The sequence below is a fragment of the Pinus tabuliformis genome, chromosome X (assembly GCF_031772625.1).
Source record: "Pinus tabuliformis cultivar Carrire ecotype Pingquan chromosome X, CPIR1, whole genome shotgun sequence".
Taxonomy (NCBI): Eukaryota; Viridiplantae; Streptophyta; class Pinopsida; order Pinales; family Pinaceae; genus Pinus; species Pinus tabuliformis.
Window position 1 is genome coordinate 64,399,638 of NC_142308.1, and position 13,866 is coordinate 64,413,503.

The 13,866-nt window shown below is 40.4% G+C and overlaps 3 pseudogenes; all 3 read right to left on the reverse strand.

Annotated features, from left to right (window-relative positions):
- Positions 1 to 4,857: 4,857 nt before the first annotated feature.
- On the reverse strand, positions 4,858 to 5,478 carry LOC149138342 (dolichyl-diphosphooligosaccharide--protein glycosyltransferase subunit 1B pseudogene; annotated as a pseudogene).
- A 4,786-nt stretch (positions 5,479 to 10,264) lies between these two features.
- LOC149138343 (dolichyl-diphosphooligosaccharide--protein glycosyltransferase subunit 1B pseudogene) lies at positions 10,265 to 10,813 on the reverse strand (annotated as a pseudogene).
- A 76-nt stretch (positions 10,814 to 10,889) lies between these two features.
- Positions 10,890 to 11,303, reverse strand: LOC149138344 (aquaporin SIP1-1 pseudogene; annotated as a pseudogene).
- Between the last annotated feature and the right edge of the window lie 2,563 nt (positions 11,304 to 13,866).

Genomic DNA, 13,866 nt, shown 5'->3' on the forward strand with positions numbered 1-13,866 from the left:
ATTGTCAAGAGCGCTACACATGCAAACACTGAATGCTTGAGATTTGACGGGATCACTCCACGAATCGCCATTGCCATTATCCTTCTGCAATCGCTCCTTTATGCAAATCAACCTTTAGCGAAGGGCCTCCAAGCATGTGTTTGTGCGATGCAGGCATGAGCTCCATGATTGCCAAGGCCCCGCCAACAGCTCCAGCTGCCTGGGCAGGGAATCGAATGGACAAACTTATCAAGTTATCCTTGCCAGCGCCCAAAGCAAAAGTGGCAGCTAAGGCAGTGGGATTCCAAGTTGCTCCACCCATGACCTCTCCTAGAAAGGAGAACAAAAACACAAGTAGAAACAACAGGGAGAGGGTTATAAACAGAGTTATGCCCCCCTGCACACCTAAATACGAGGCTAATACCAAAATCCCTGCTCCCAGGCATGATGCGCCAAACACCCACAGAAACGTTATTGCAGCATCCCCGATTGCGAATTTCACAATCCCCATATTTTCTCTGGGAGAAAAATGAATCTGCAACTGCAACAGAATCCCAAACTTGTGATGCCCCGCATGCAAATAATACGCTCTCGTTTCTAAAACCCCTTTTCTGGCAAAGAAAAACAAATGTCAACCAGGTGTCGGTGGAGGAACTAACGCACGAACAGTTGGTAATGTTTATCAAATCTCAACATCTCATTTGGTTCCTTGTATTCGGTCAATACACAAAGATTAGAACATGAGGCGCATATTTAAATGCAAATACATTTCATTTGTCAAAAACTCATCACCGACACGAACATGATCCCACAACCATGAATTCCCAATGTACTTGAAGATGATATATGCACCACCACTTAGTCGATAACCAGCTTCATATATATTTGCTACTTTTCCAACATAATTAACCTGAGTTGGGATCAGAAGGACTTCATTTACTCGAGAAAAGCGATTGTCCCAGGAAAAGATCTTCAAGGTATTAGCCTCAGGGAGAACACTGAGCAAATCTGTGTTGCTACAAACGAGCTGAATGCACTTTTTTCTTGAAAACGTTGTCACTGCTCTCATCTGCATTTCTGGAGGGAAGCAAAACTCTGTACAATAGGCATGCTAGGATTTGGGCCTCCACTGAAAACTCAAACAAATTCCCAATTTCGTAGCACGCTACGAAATCACCTGAACAGGTAGCGCTGCGAAACTGCCTAAAAAAAATTCATGCGCTGCGAAAATGCCCTGTCTTTAAGCTAGGCTAAAAAAAATTTTACAACAGACTTTTCAGTGATAACAGTGGCTCCACTTGGGATAGTGTGCCCTTGTGGTGCACTAAGAACCTGCAGTTTCAGTGCCTTATCCATTAATGACAAACAGAAATTTGCTTGACAAGCATGACTGGAGGAGAAAGAAAACTACATTTACTGAAAAATCCTCAGTTGACCTTGAGCTTATTTGCATTTACCTATACCTACCTACCCTAACAATTTCAACTTCCTTCTGCTCAATCAATATGAAATTTCCAATGTAGCCAATCCTCTGTTTTATCTGACACTTGATTTCTTTGACTGCATCGGAATTCAGAGCCAATATGATGGTGTGATGACCGCTGCCACTGAAATTGTCTCTGATCTTTATAAGTAAACTGAAACACTGGAGAGTAAAACTCTTCCATGTAATCAGCTATAGGATCCCAGAACATCTGATCAGCTAGATTTTTCTTGTAACCTTCCGGCTGTGCAAACTAATCTTCAACAGCAGTGTTCAGTTCCTCAATCATAAAAGAGAAAGGAACCAGCACTCTTACCTTGTGTTCTGTCATAGAAAGCTTCTGAAAATAATGATCATGATTATGGAAACTATATGCTTGAATTTGACCTTCCAAACCTTCAATTTCTTTCTCAATATCCTCAGCAACTTCATTCAAAAATCTCATCTTATCCTCTGACTTGCAGTCAAAGGATTTTAGATATGAGGACAAGGACAAAGAAAAATATTCATTTGTTTCTTCTTTACTATGATCATCATTCCATTGTTTGAAACCTTCAACTGAGGGAGAGTCTGCCACCAACTCTGACCTATCTATCCATTCCTCCAAAAACATGAGCCAAAGGTCTTGAAATGACTTAATGGATTTGACAGGAAAGTTTTCCACCCATTGTTTGCATTTCCCTTGAAGTGAATCATAGTATAACCTTATGCAAACATCCTCATGTTTAACTCTAAGAAGCTCAGCAAAATGACAGAAATCTGAGATATGCTTCAGAGTTAAACTCAAATCTTTTCCATTAAATTTGGGACCATTCCTTAGAAAATATGCATCCTTGGGAAAATGATTTGGGAAACCATGAATTCCTGAGAAATCTATGCATGCATACCTTGAACTAAGAATGGCAGCTTCTGGGTCCTTCATAACTCCAGTGGAATCACCATGAATGTATGAACTTTGAATTCTTCAACAATGGAGTCGCCAAGGTAGGTTTGCAGCCTTGAAAACCACTTTGAACTCCTGCTACCTTCAGAAATTCAATCTTAAAACTTCGGGAATGAGTAATCATTCGACTCCCGGCAGACGCACCAAAATGTTATCACAAAATCGTGTACTAAGGGCTGCTACCTAGCAAGATTTCATGAAACTATTTCAAACCAGGCTCTTAACTAAGGCTTAGCCTCCTTAGTCTGAGAGGGCTCTCTCATAGGTTATTGATATTGAACAAGATGGCTAACTCTTACAAGACACATGAAAAATAAGCTGGCTGGACAGAATTGCTTCCCATTGGGCTTATGGAGTCTCATACATTTCAGTAAACAAAAGCACTGTCTTTTCATGGAAGTCAAGGCTCTTTACATCAGATGTTCAAACATACTTTACAAAACCACAGCTTGCCAAGAATACAGGAAGTCAGAGCATTAAACATGAATTCTGAGTGATTATGTTGTAACAATACTGTAAAAAGAACACTAAGAGAATATACCACCATACATTTGAACAATATGATCTATTGAGAATCTTGAGAAGAAACAACAGCTGTCTTTCTATTACTGTAATCTGCTTCACATAAACCAAAACAGTCTTCTCTAAAAACATCCAACCCCTATTACATTCTAATCTGATCCATTTATAGGAATACATTCTTCCCTCTCTAGAGCGAGCTCCAAGGCTCTATTAACTACTCCTATATGCTATTAAACTAATTCATTAATTACAAAAATGTTGAGCTGTAATTACACAAAATCCTAATCAAACTAAAACACTAATTCCATTCTCCTCGTAACATGATTCTCCTTGGATCCTTGACAGTTGTCCTCCTTCAGTTAGGCTGAGATGTGTTGGAGGAACATTCACTGAACAAGCTGACCTCGGGTGCTAGCTGTGTAGATGGCTCATTAATTAGTAAAGATGAGTACCCTATTTTCACGGCCCCTGTCTTCCATTCTCCGAAAATGTAGCAGCATGTTCCCAAATCTTTAATAGCTCAAAGTATGGAACGCTGCTACCTAACACCATGTCTCCAGATGAGTTGTAGGCTGTATTGATGTACAGGTGTCTCTCTTCTAACATTCCCGGTCAAACTGTTTATTCTGCATTGAAAACATCACCTACAGCAGTTTCGTAGCGCGCTACGAAACTGCTGTGTGATTTTAAAAAACATAGTCTTCCTCTCATAGCTAAATGATTGCCAGTGTGTAGCTTCAACATCAGCAAGGTCCGAACACTGACCATCCTTCTCATGTAACTGTCCTGTTGTTACAATACCTGCTTCCTTATGTGTTGAATTGAAATCTAAATCAAACTCATGTTTGGCTCTGCCATCTGAAATTGTTTCCATTTCTGATTCCTTAAGTGCACAAAACAATGGCACATTCTATAATCTGAATCGAGCACATCAGATTTAAGTAGGAATCCTTATTCTTAAAGAACCCATTTTCCAAAGATCACTAAACAAGGCATAAATGTGCCTCTGCAAGATGTGCTCATAATCTTTAACAAACACTATTGATATGGAATACATTCCAGATCAATTAGGTTAGAACACCTTACAAAACCTTTACAAGGCTACCCGCTGTATAATTTAAAGTCTTGCAACAAACATAGAAAGCAAAACCTTCAACACCAGGAAACTGAAGATATTAATGGACCGAAAACATTCATGTCTCTTTCCTGTGCAACCACCCCTGCATTTCAGTAAACAGAGTATTACAAATAAAACCCCCTGCATTTCCAATGTTCATCTATGCAGCTTCATTTGCATGTATCACTGTGTTCCTGTGTCAGATGCATTTTCTAATCTTATCTTCCAAAAAGGAAATAGATCACACTTTATGGAACAAACAGGGCACAAAAATTCACAATCAATGTTTCGCTACATTTGTCTAAGGGAACTGCGTGCCCTGTTCCTCTAAATGTCAGATATGTTAATCCTTGGTATTGTATAAACCATCCTGCTACTTGTCTGTCATGGAACCACGGATGCCATTGTTGCTTTATGGGCAAATGTAATGCATTGATGTTATCTTTCGTGGCAGTTACAGGTACTCTCCCATCAATATCTCCACTGTAAACCCAAATCTTTAGACCACTTTTGATAAGTTTTGTGTAGATTGGAAGAACTGAGAATATTGTGTAATTATATGCATTGAACACAGAATTGTTGCAGACTGCCCATTAGAAAGGAATCTTTGTAACATTTGCGTGAAGAGCTTCTTGAACATCAGGCCTGTTGAAATATTCATTTGTGTATAGTTCAAAACAGGGGTCATATCCACCGTATAGGAAACCCAATACCCTCCTCGAGACCTTACTTTGTGAAACTGTAAGCTTGTCTCTTGTCTTTACTCCTGAACTCGAGTTCTCTAAACAACGAGGTGCATAGATATTATATATGTCAATCTGCAGAAAAGGGAACAGAAGCATAAGGATCTTTAGATCCTTCTGGCAGTGCAACCTTCACAATAAGTTTATCAATGACCACAACACTGAATGAAGATACAAAAACAATATTAAGATAACGCCTGCCATCAGCTGCTTGGAAGAGAAAATCTTGTAGAGATAAGTCGTAGCCTATTGTACAAGTGGCTTGCCAGCCTCCAAACATAGGATATCGAGGTTCAATCTCCAGTTCTGTTTTTCTAAAGTCGGCGTTCAAATGTGAGGAAGAAATATTCGCAATTTCATCTCGGTAATAAACCGAATGTGCTCGAGGTAGCAGTCCTGCCACTAGACTCTTAAAAGATGATGCACCTGTAGCATTGGGTTTTGCTTGGTGTTCAATCCTTGAAAAGCCACCTTTGATTCGAGCATCACCATGACAAAGATGATAATTTTCAGTTATCTGAACATTTCCCCAATGTGAAATTTCTATTTCTCGCACCAGCTCCTCGTCAACTTTAGGGAGCAACCATTCCGATGACGATGCCGCCAGACATAGATGGCATATTGTCAAGAGCGCTACACATGCAAACACTGAATGCTTGAGATTTGACGGGATCACTCCACGAATCGCCATTGCCATTATCCTTCTGCAATCGCTCCTTTATGCAAATCAACCTTTAGCGAAGGGCCTCCAAGCATGTGTTTGTGCGATGCAGGCATGAGCTCCATGATTGCTAAGGCCCCGCCAACAGCTCCAGCTACCTGGGCAGGGAATCGAATGGACAAACTTATCAAGTTATCCTTGCCAGCGCCCAAAGCAAAAGTGGCAGCTAAGGCAGTGGGATTCCAAGTTGCTCCACCCATGACCTCTCCTAGAAAGGAGAACACAAACACAAGTAGAAACAACAGGGAGAGGGTTATAAACAGAGTTATGCCCCCCTGCACACCTAAATACGAGGCTAATACCAAAATCCCTGCTCCCAGGCATGATGCGCCAAACACCCACAGAAACGTTATTGCAGCATCCCCGATTGCGAATTTCACAATCCCCATATTTTCTCTGGGAGAAAAATGAATCTGCAACTGCAACAGAATCCCAAACTTGTGATGCCCCGCATGCAAATAATACGCTCTCGTTTCTAAAACCCCTTTTCTGGCAAAGAAAAACAAATGTCAACCAGGTGTCGGTGGAGGAACTAACGCACGAACAGCTGGTAATGTTTATCAAATCTCAACATCTCATTTGGTTCCTTGTATTCGGTCAATACACAAAGATTAGAACATGAGGCGCATATTTAAATGCAAATACATTTCATTTGTCAAAAACTCATCACCGACACGAACATGATCCCACAACCATGAATTCCCAATGTACTTGAAGATGATATATGCACCACCACTTAGTCGATAACCAGCTTCATATATATTTGCTACTTTTCCAACATAATTAACCTGAGTTGGGATCAGAAGGACTTCATTTACTCGAGAAAAGCGATTGTCCCAGGAAAAGATCTTCAAGGTATTAGCCTCAGGGAGAACACTGAGCAAATCTGTGTTGCTACAAACGAGCTGAATGCACTTTTTTCTTGAAAACGCTGTCACTGCTCTCATCTGCATTTCTGGAGGGAAGCAAAACTCTGTACAATAGGCATGCTAGGATTTGGGCCTCCACTGAAAACTCAAACAAATTCCCAATTTCGTAGCACGCTACGAAATCACCTGAACAGGTAGCGCTGCGAAACTGCCTAAAAAAAATTCATGCGCTGCGAAAACGCCCTGTCTTTAAGCTAGGCTAAAAAAAAATTTACAACAGACTTTTCAGTGATAACAGTGGCTCCACTTGGGATAGTGTGCCCTTGTGGTGCACTAAGAACCTGCAGTTTCAGTGCCTTATCCATTAATGACAAACAGAGATTTTCTTGACAAGCATGACTGGAGGAGAAAGAAAACTACATTTACTGAAAAATCCTCAGTTGACCTTGAGCTTATTTGCATTTACCTATACCTACCTACCCTAACAATTTCAACTTCCTTCTGCTCAATCAATATGAAATTTCCAATGTAGCCAATCCTCTGTTTTATCTGACACTTGATTTCTTTGACTGCATCGGAATTCAGAGCCAATATGATGGTGTGATGACCGCTGCCACTGAAATTGTCTCTGATCTTTATAAGTAAACTGAAACACTGGAGAGTAAAACTCTTCCATGTAATCAGCTATAGGATCCCAGAACATCTGATCAGCTAGATTTTTCTTGTAACCTTCCGGCTGTGCAAACTAATCTTCAACAGCAGTGTTCAGTTCCTCAATCGTAAAAGAGAAAGGAACCAGCACTCTTACCTTGTGTTCTGTCATAGAAAGCTTCTGAAAATAATGATCATGATTATGGAAAATATATGCTTGAATTTGACCTTCCAAACCTTCAATTTCTTTCTCAATATCCTCAGCAACTTCATTCAAAAATCTCATCTTATCCTCTGACTTGCAGTCAAAGGATTTTAGATATGAGGACAAGGACAAAGAAAAATATTCATTTGTTTCTTCTTTACTATGATCATCATTCCATTGTTTGAAACCTTCAACTGAGGGAGAGTCTGCCACCAACTCTGACCTATCTATCCATTCCTCCAAAAACATGAGCCAAAGGTCTTGAAATGACTTAATGGATTTGACAGGAAAGTTTTCCACCCATTGTTTGCATTTCCCTTGAAGTGAATCATAGTATAACCTTATGCAAACATCCTCATGTTTAACTCTAAGAAGCTCAGCAAAATGACAGAAATCTGAGATATGCTTCAGAGTTAAACTCAAATCTTTTCCATTAAATTTGGGACCATTCCTTAGAAAATATGCATCCTTGGGAAAATGATTTGGGAAACCATGAATTCCTGAGAAATCTATGCATGCATACCTTGAACTAAGAATGGCAGCTTCTGGGTCCTTCATAACTCCAGTGGAATCACCATGAATGTATGAACTTTGAATTCTTCAACAATGGAGTCGCCAAGGTAGGTTTGCAGCCTTGAAAACCACTTTGAACTCCTGCTACCTTCAGAAATTCAATCTTAAAACTTCGGGAATGAGTAATCATTAGGCTCCCGGCAGACGCACCAAAATGTTATCACAAAATCGTGTACTAAGGGCTGCTACCTAGCAAGATTTCATGAAACTATTTCAAACCAGGCTCTTAACTAAGGCTTAGCCTCCTTAGTCTGAGAGGGCTCTCTCATAGGTTATTGATATTGAACAAGATGGCTAACTCTTACAAGACACATGAAAAATAAGCTGGCTGGACAGAATTGCTTCCCATTGGGCTTATGGAGTCTCATACATTTCAGTAAACAAAAGCACTGTCTTTTCATGGAAGTCAAGGCTCTTTACATCAGATGTTCAAACATACTTTACAAAACCACAGCTTGCCAAGCATACAGGAAGTCAGAGCATTAAACATGAATTCTGAGTGATTATGTTGTAACAATACTGTAAAAAGAACACTAAGAGAATATACCACCATACATTTGAACAATATGATCTATTGAGAATCTTGAGAAGAAACAACAGCTGTTTTTCTATTACTGTAATCTGCTTCACATAAACCAAAACAGTCTTTTCTAAAAACATCCAACCCCTATTACATTCTAGTCTGATCCATTTATAGGAATACATTCTTCCCTCTCTAGAGCGAGCTCCAAGGCTCTATTAACTACTCCTATATGCTATTAAACTAATTCATTAATTACAAAAATGCTGAGCTGTAATTACACAAAATCCTAATCAAACTAAAACACTAATTCCATTCTCCTCGTAACATGATTCTCCTTGGATCCTTGACAGTTGTCCTCCTTCAGTTAGGCTGAGATGTGTTGGAGGAACATTCACTGAACAAGCTGACCTCGGGTGCTAGCTGTGTAGATGGCTCATTAATTAGTAAAGATGAGTACCCTATTTTCACGGTCCCTGTCTTCCATTCTCCGAAAATGTAGCAGCATGTTCCCAAATCTTTAATAGCTCAAAGTATGGAACGCTGCTACCTAACACCATGTCTCCAGATGAGTTGTAGGCTGTATTGATGTACAGGTGTCTCTCTTCTAACATTCCCGGTCAAACTGTTTATTCTGCATTGAAAACATCACCTACAGCAGTTTCGTAGCGCGCTACGAAACTGCTGTGTGATTTAAAAAAACACAGTCTTCCTCTCATAGCTAAATGATTGCCAGTGTGTAGCTTCAACATCAGCAAGGTCCGAACACTGACCATCCTTCTCATGTAACTGTCCTGTTGTTTCAATACCTGCTTCCTTATGTGTTGAATTGAAATCTGAATCAAACTCATGTTTGGCTCTGCCATCTGAAATTGTTTCCATTTCTGATTCCTTAAGTGCACAAAACAATGGCACATTCTATAATCTGAATCGAGCACATCAGCTTTAAGTGGGAATCCTTATTCTTACAGAACCCATTTTCCAAAGATCACTAAACAAGGCATAAATGTGCCTCTGCAAGATGTGCTCATAGTCTTTAACAAACACTATTGATATGGAATACATTCCAGATCAATTAGGTTAGAACACCTTACAAAACCTTTACAAGGCTACCCGCTGTATAATTTAAAGTCTTGCAACAAACATAGAAAGCAAAACCTTCAACACCAGGAAACTGAAGATATTAATGGACCGAAAACATTCATGTCTCTTTCCTGTGCAACCACCCCTGCATTTCAGTAAACAGAGTATTACAGAGAAAACCCCCTGCATTTCCAATGTTCATCTATGCAGCTTCATTTGCATGTATCACTGTGTTCCTGTGTCAGATGCATTTTCTAATCTTATCTTCCAAAAAGGAAATAGATCACACTTTATGGAACAAACAGGGCACAAAAATTCACAATCAATGTTTCGCTACATTTGTCTAAGGGAACTGCGTGCCCTGTTCCTCTAAATGTCAGATATGTTAATCCTTGGTATTGTATAAACCATCCTGCTACTTGTCTGTCATGGAACCACGGATGCCATTGTTGCTTTATGGGCAAATGTAATGCATTGATGTTATCTTTCGTGGCAGTTACAGGTACTCTCCCATCAATATCTCCACTGTAAACCCAAATCTTTAGACCACTTTTGATAAGTTTTGTGTAGATTGGAAGAACTGAGAATATTGTGTAATTATATGCATTGAACACAGAATTGTTGCAGACTGCCCATTAGAAAGGAATCTTTGTAACATTTGCGTGAAGAGCTTCTTGAACATCAGGCCTGTTGAAATATTCATTTGTGTATATTTCAAAATAGGGGTCATATCCACCGTATAGGAAACCCAATACCCTCCTCGAGACCTTACTTTGTGAAACTGTAAGCTTGTCTCTCGTCTTTACTCCTGAACTCGAGTTCTCTAAACAACGAGGTGCATAGATATTATATATGTCAATCTGCAGAAAAGGGAACAGAAGCATAAGGATCTTTAGATCCTTCTGGCAGTGCAACCTTCACAATAAGTTTATCAATGACCACAACACTGAATGAAGATACAAAAACAATATTAAGATAATGCCTGCCATCAGCTGCTTGGAAGAGAAAATCTTGTAGAGATAAGCCGTAGCCTATTGTACAAGTGGCTTGCCAGCCTCCAAACATAGGATATCGAGGTTCAATTTCCAGTTCTGTTTTTCTAAAGTCGGCGTTCAAATGTGAGGAAGAAATATTCCCAATTTCATCTCGGTAATAAACCGAATGTGCTCGAGGTAGCAGTCCTGCCACTAGACTCTTAAAAGATGATGCACCTGTAGCATTGGGTTTTGCTTGGTGTTCAATCCTTAAAAATCCACCTTTGATTCGAGCATCACCATGACAAAGATGATAATTTTCAGTTATCTGAACATTTCCCCAATGTGAAATTTCTATTTCTCGCACCAGCTCCTCGTCAACTTTAGGAGCAACCATTCCGATGACGGTGCCGCCAGACATAGATGGCATATTGTCAAGAGCGCTACACATGCAAACACTGAATGCTTGAGATTTGACGGGATCACTCCACGAATCGCCATTGCCATTATCCTTCTGCAATCGCTCCTTTATGCAAATCAACCTTTAGCGAAGGGCCTCCAAGCATGTGTTTGTGCGATGCAGGCATGAGCTCCATGATTGCTAAGGCCCCGCCAACAGCTCCAGCTACCTGGGCAGGGAATCGAATGGACAAACTTATCAAGTTATCCTTGCCAACGCCCAAAGCAAAAGTGGCAGCTAAGGCAGTGGGATTCCAAGTTGCTCCACCCATGGCCTCTCCTAGAAAGGAGAACACAAACACAAGTAGAAACAACAGGGAGAGGGTTATAAGCAGAGTCATGCCCCCCTGCACACCTAAATACGAGGCTAATACCAAAATCCCTGCTCCCAGGCATGATGCGCCAAACACCCACAGAAACGTTATTGCAGCATCCCCGATTGCGAATTTCACAATCCCCATATTTTCTCTGGGAGAAAAATGAATCTGCAACTGCAACAGAATCCCAAACTTGTGATGCCCCGCATGCAAATAATACGCTCTCGTTTCTAAAACCCCTTTTCTGGCAAAGAAAAACAAATGTCAACCAGGTGTCGGTGGAGGAACTAACGCACGAACAGCTGGTAATGTTTATCAAATCTCAACATCTCATTTGGTTCCTTGTATTCGGTCAATACACAAAGATTAGAACATGAGGCGCATATTTAAATGCAAATACATTTCATTTGTCAAAAACTCATCACCGACACGAACATGATCCCACAACCATGAATTCCCAATGTACTTGAAGATGATATATGCACCACCACTTAGTCGATAACCAGCTTCATATATATTTGCTACTTTTCCAACATAATTAACCTGAGTTGGGATCAGAAGGACTTCATTTACTCGAGAAAAGCGATTGTCCCAAGAAAAGATCTTCAAGGTATTAGCCTCAGGGAGAACACTGAGCAAATCTGTGTTGCTACAAACGAGCTGAATGCACTTTTTTCTTGAAAATGCTGTCACTGCTCTCATCTGCATTTCTGGAGGGAAGCAAAACTCTGTACAATAGGCATGCTAGGATTTGGGCCTCCACTGAAAACTCAAACAAATTCCCAATTTCGTAGCACGCTACGAAATCACCTGAACAGGTAGCGCTGCGAAACTGCCTAAAAAAAATTCATGCGCTGCGAAAACGCCCTGTCTTTAAGCTAGGCTAAAAAAAATTTTACAACAGACTTTTCAGTGATAACACCATCAATGTATTATTCATTCTTTCTGCAACTCGATTTTGCTGATGTGTATATGGAATAGTCTTCTATCGTGCTATACCACATTTCTTACAGAATTCTTCAAATTCCTTACTGCAAAACTCTCCACCATTATCTGTCCTCAGCACCTTTATCTTCTTCTCTGTTTGGTTTTCCACCAGAGCCTTGAATTCTTTAAACCTGTCAAAGACTTCAGATTTCTTCTTAAGGAAATATATCCATGTATTCCTTGAGAAGTCATCTATAAATGATACATAGTACACAGACTTACCCAATGATGGAACCTTCACAGGTCGAAACACATCACTGTGCACAAGCTCTAATATATGTTTCGTCCTCTTAACACTAGAGGGGAAACTCACCCGATTTTGCTTCCCATATACACAATTTTCACAGAAATCAAAATCCAGAGAGCTATTACTCATACCTTTACCATGAAGTATTCGAAGGCCCTTCTCTCCAATATGTCCAAGCCTTTGATGCCACAACATGGTCTTTTCTCCAAAGACTTGCTCCACTTTCAAGAACCACAGAACTATTGCACCCATCAACAATGGTGCTACCATGCAACTTGTACAGAGTTCCAGTCCAAACTCCCCGCATCAATACCAGTGCTCCCCGAACCATCTTGTAGGTATCCTTCTTGAACACTGTTTTTACACCTGCATCATCCAACTTGCTTACAGAAATCAGATTTTTGGCCAATGCAGGAATATGCAGAACACTCGGAAGTGTTCTAACCATTCCACCTTGCAACTTCAACTTTACTTTTCCGCGACCAATGATCCTAGCCTTCCTATCATCCCCTAAGAAGACATCACCACCATCATATTTCTCGTACTCGCAAAACCGCTCTCTATGGGGAGTGAAGTGAAAGGATGCACCTGAGTCAATCAAACATGCCTCATGATCTACATGTGTACTTGAAGAAGCCAAGTACACATCTCCACCTTCATTTGAGGTGGTTTTCACCTCTACAGAAGGAGCATCATCATATCCCTTTCCTTTATCAGGAGCTTTAGATTTACAGTCCCTTTTGAAGTGCCCTTCCTTTCCACATTTCCAGCACACCACCTTTACAGGTTTTCCTGGAGATTTATATCTCCCTCTAGATTTAGATCTCCCACTCGATGACTTATTTTTGTTTATGTTCTGGGACCATCCTCGTACAAACAAGGCATCACCATTCTGGCTCTCCATATTTTTCCGTCTCATCTCCTTCGTTAGCAAGGATGAGACTATTTCATCAAAATGCAAGGCAGTTGCATTGCTACCTATTGCAATAACCAGACTATCCCACGAATCTGGTAGAGAACACAACAAACTGATGCACTTATCTTCATCTGAAATTTTAATATCAACAGATGCTAACTGACTTACCACAGTATTAAACGCATTCAGATGCTCTATCACCGAGTCTCCATCTTTCATCCTCAGGTTATACAGCTTTTTCCGCAGGAACAGTTTATTCACCAGAGACTTAGATTGGTACAAAGTCCCTAACTTGTCCCACAAAGCCTTTGCCATAGCTTCCCCTGATACATTCAACAATAATGAATCTGAGACACACAATCGTATTGTGCTCTTTACCTTCGAATCCAACTTCTTCCATTCTTCATCGGTCACTCCCGTTGGTTTAGTAGCTGGATCTACCGCGATCCACTGATCTTTATCCACCAACAGATCCTCCATCTTGCGTTTCCACAACTCAAAACTCTGACCATTAAATTTCTTGATCTCTATCTTTCCACTACTCGCCATCTTCTTTC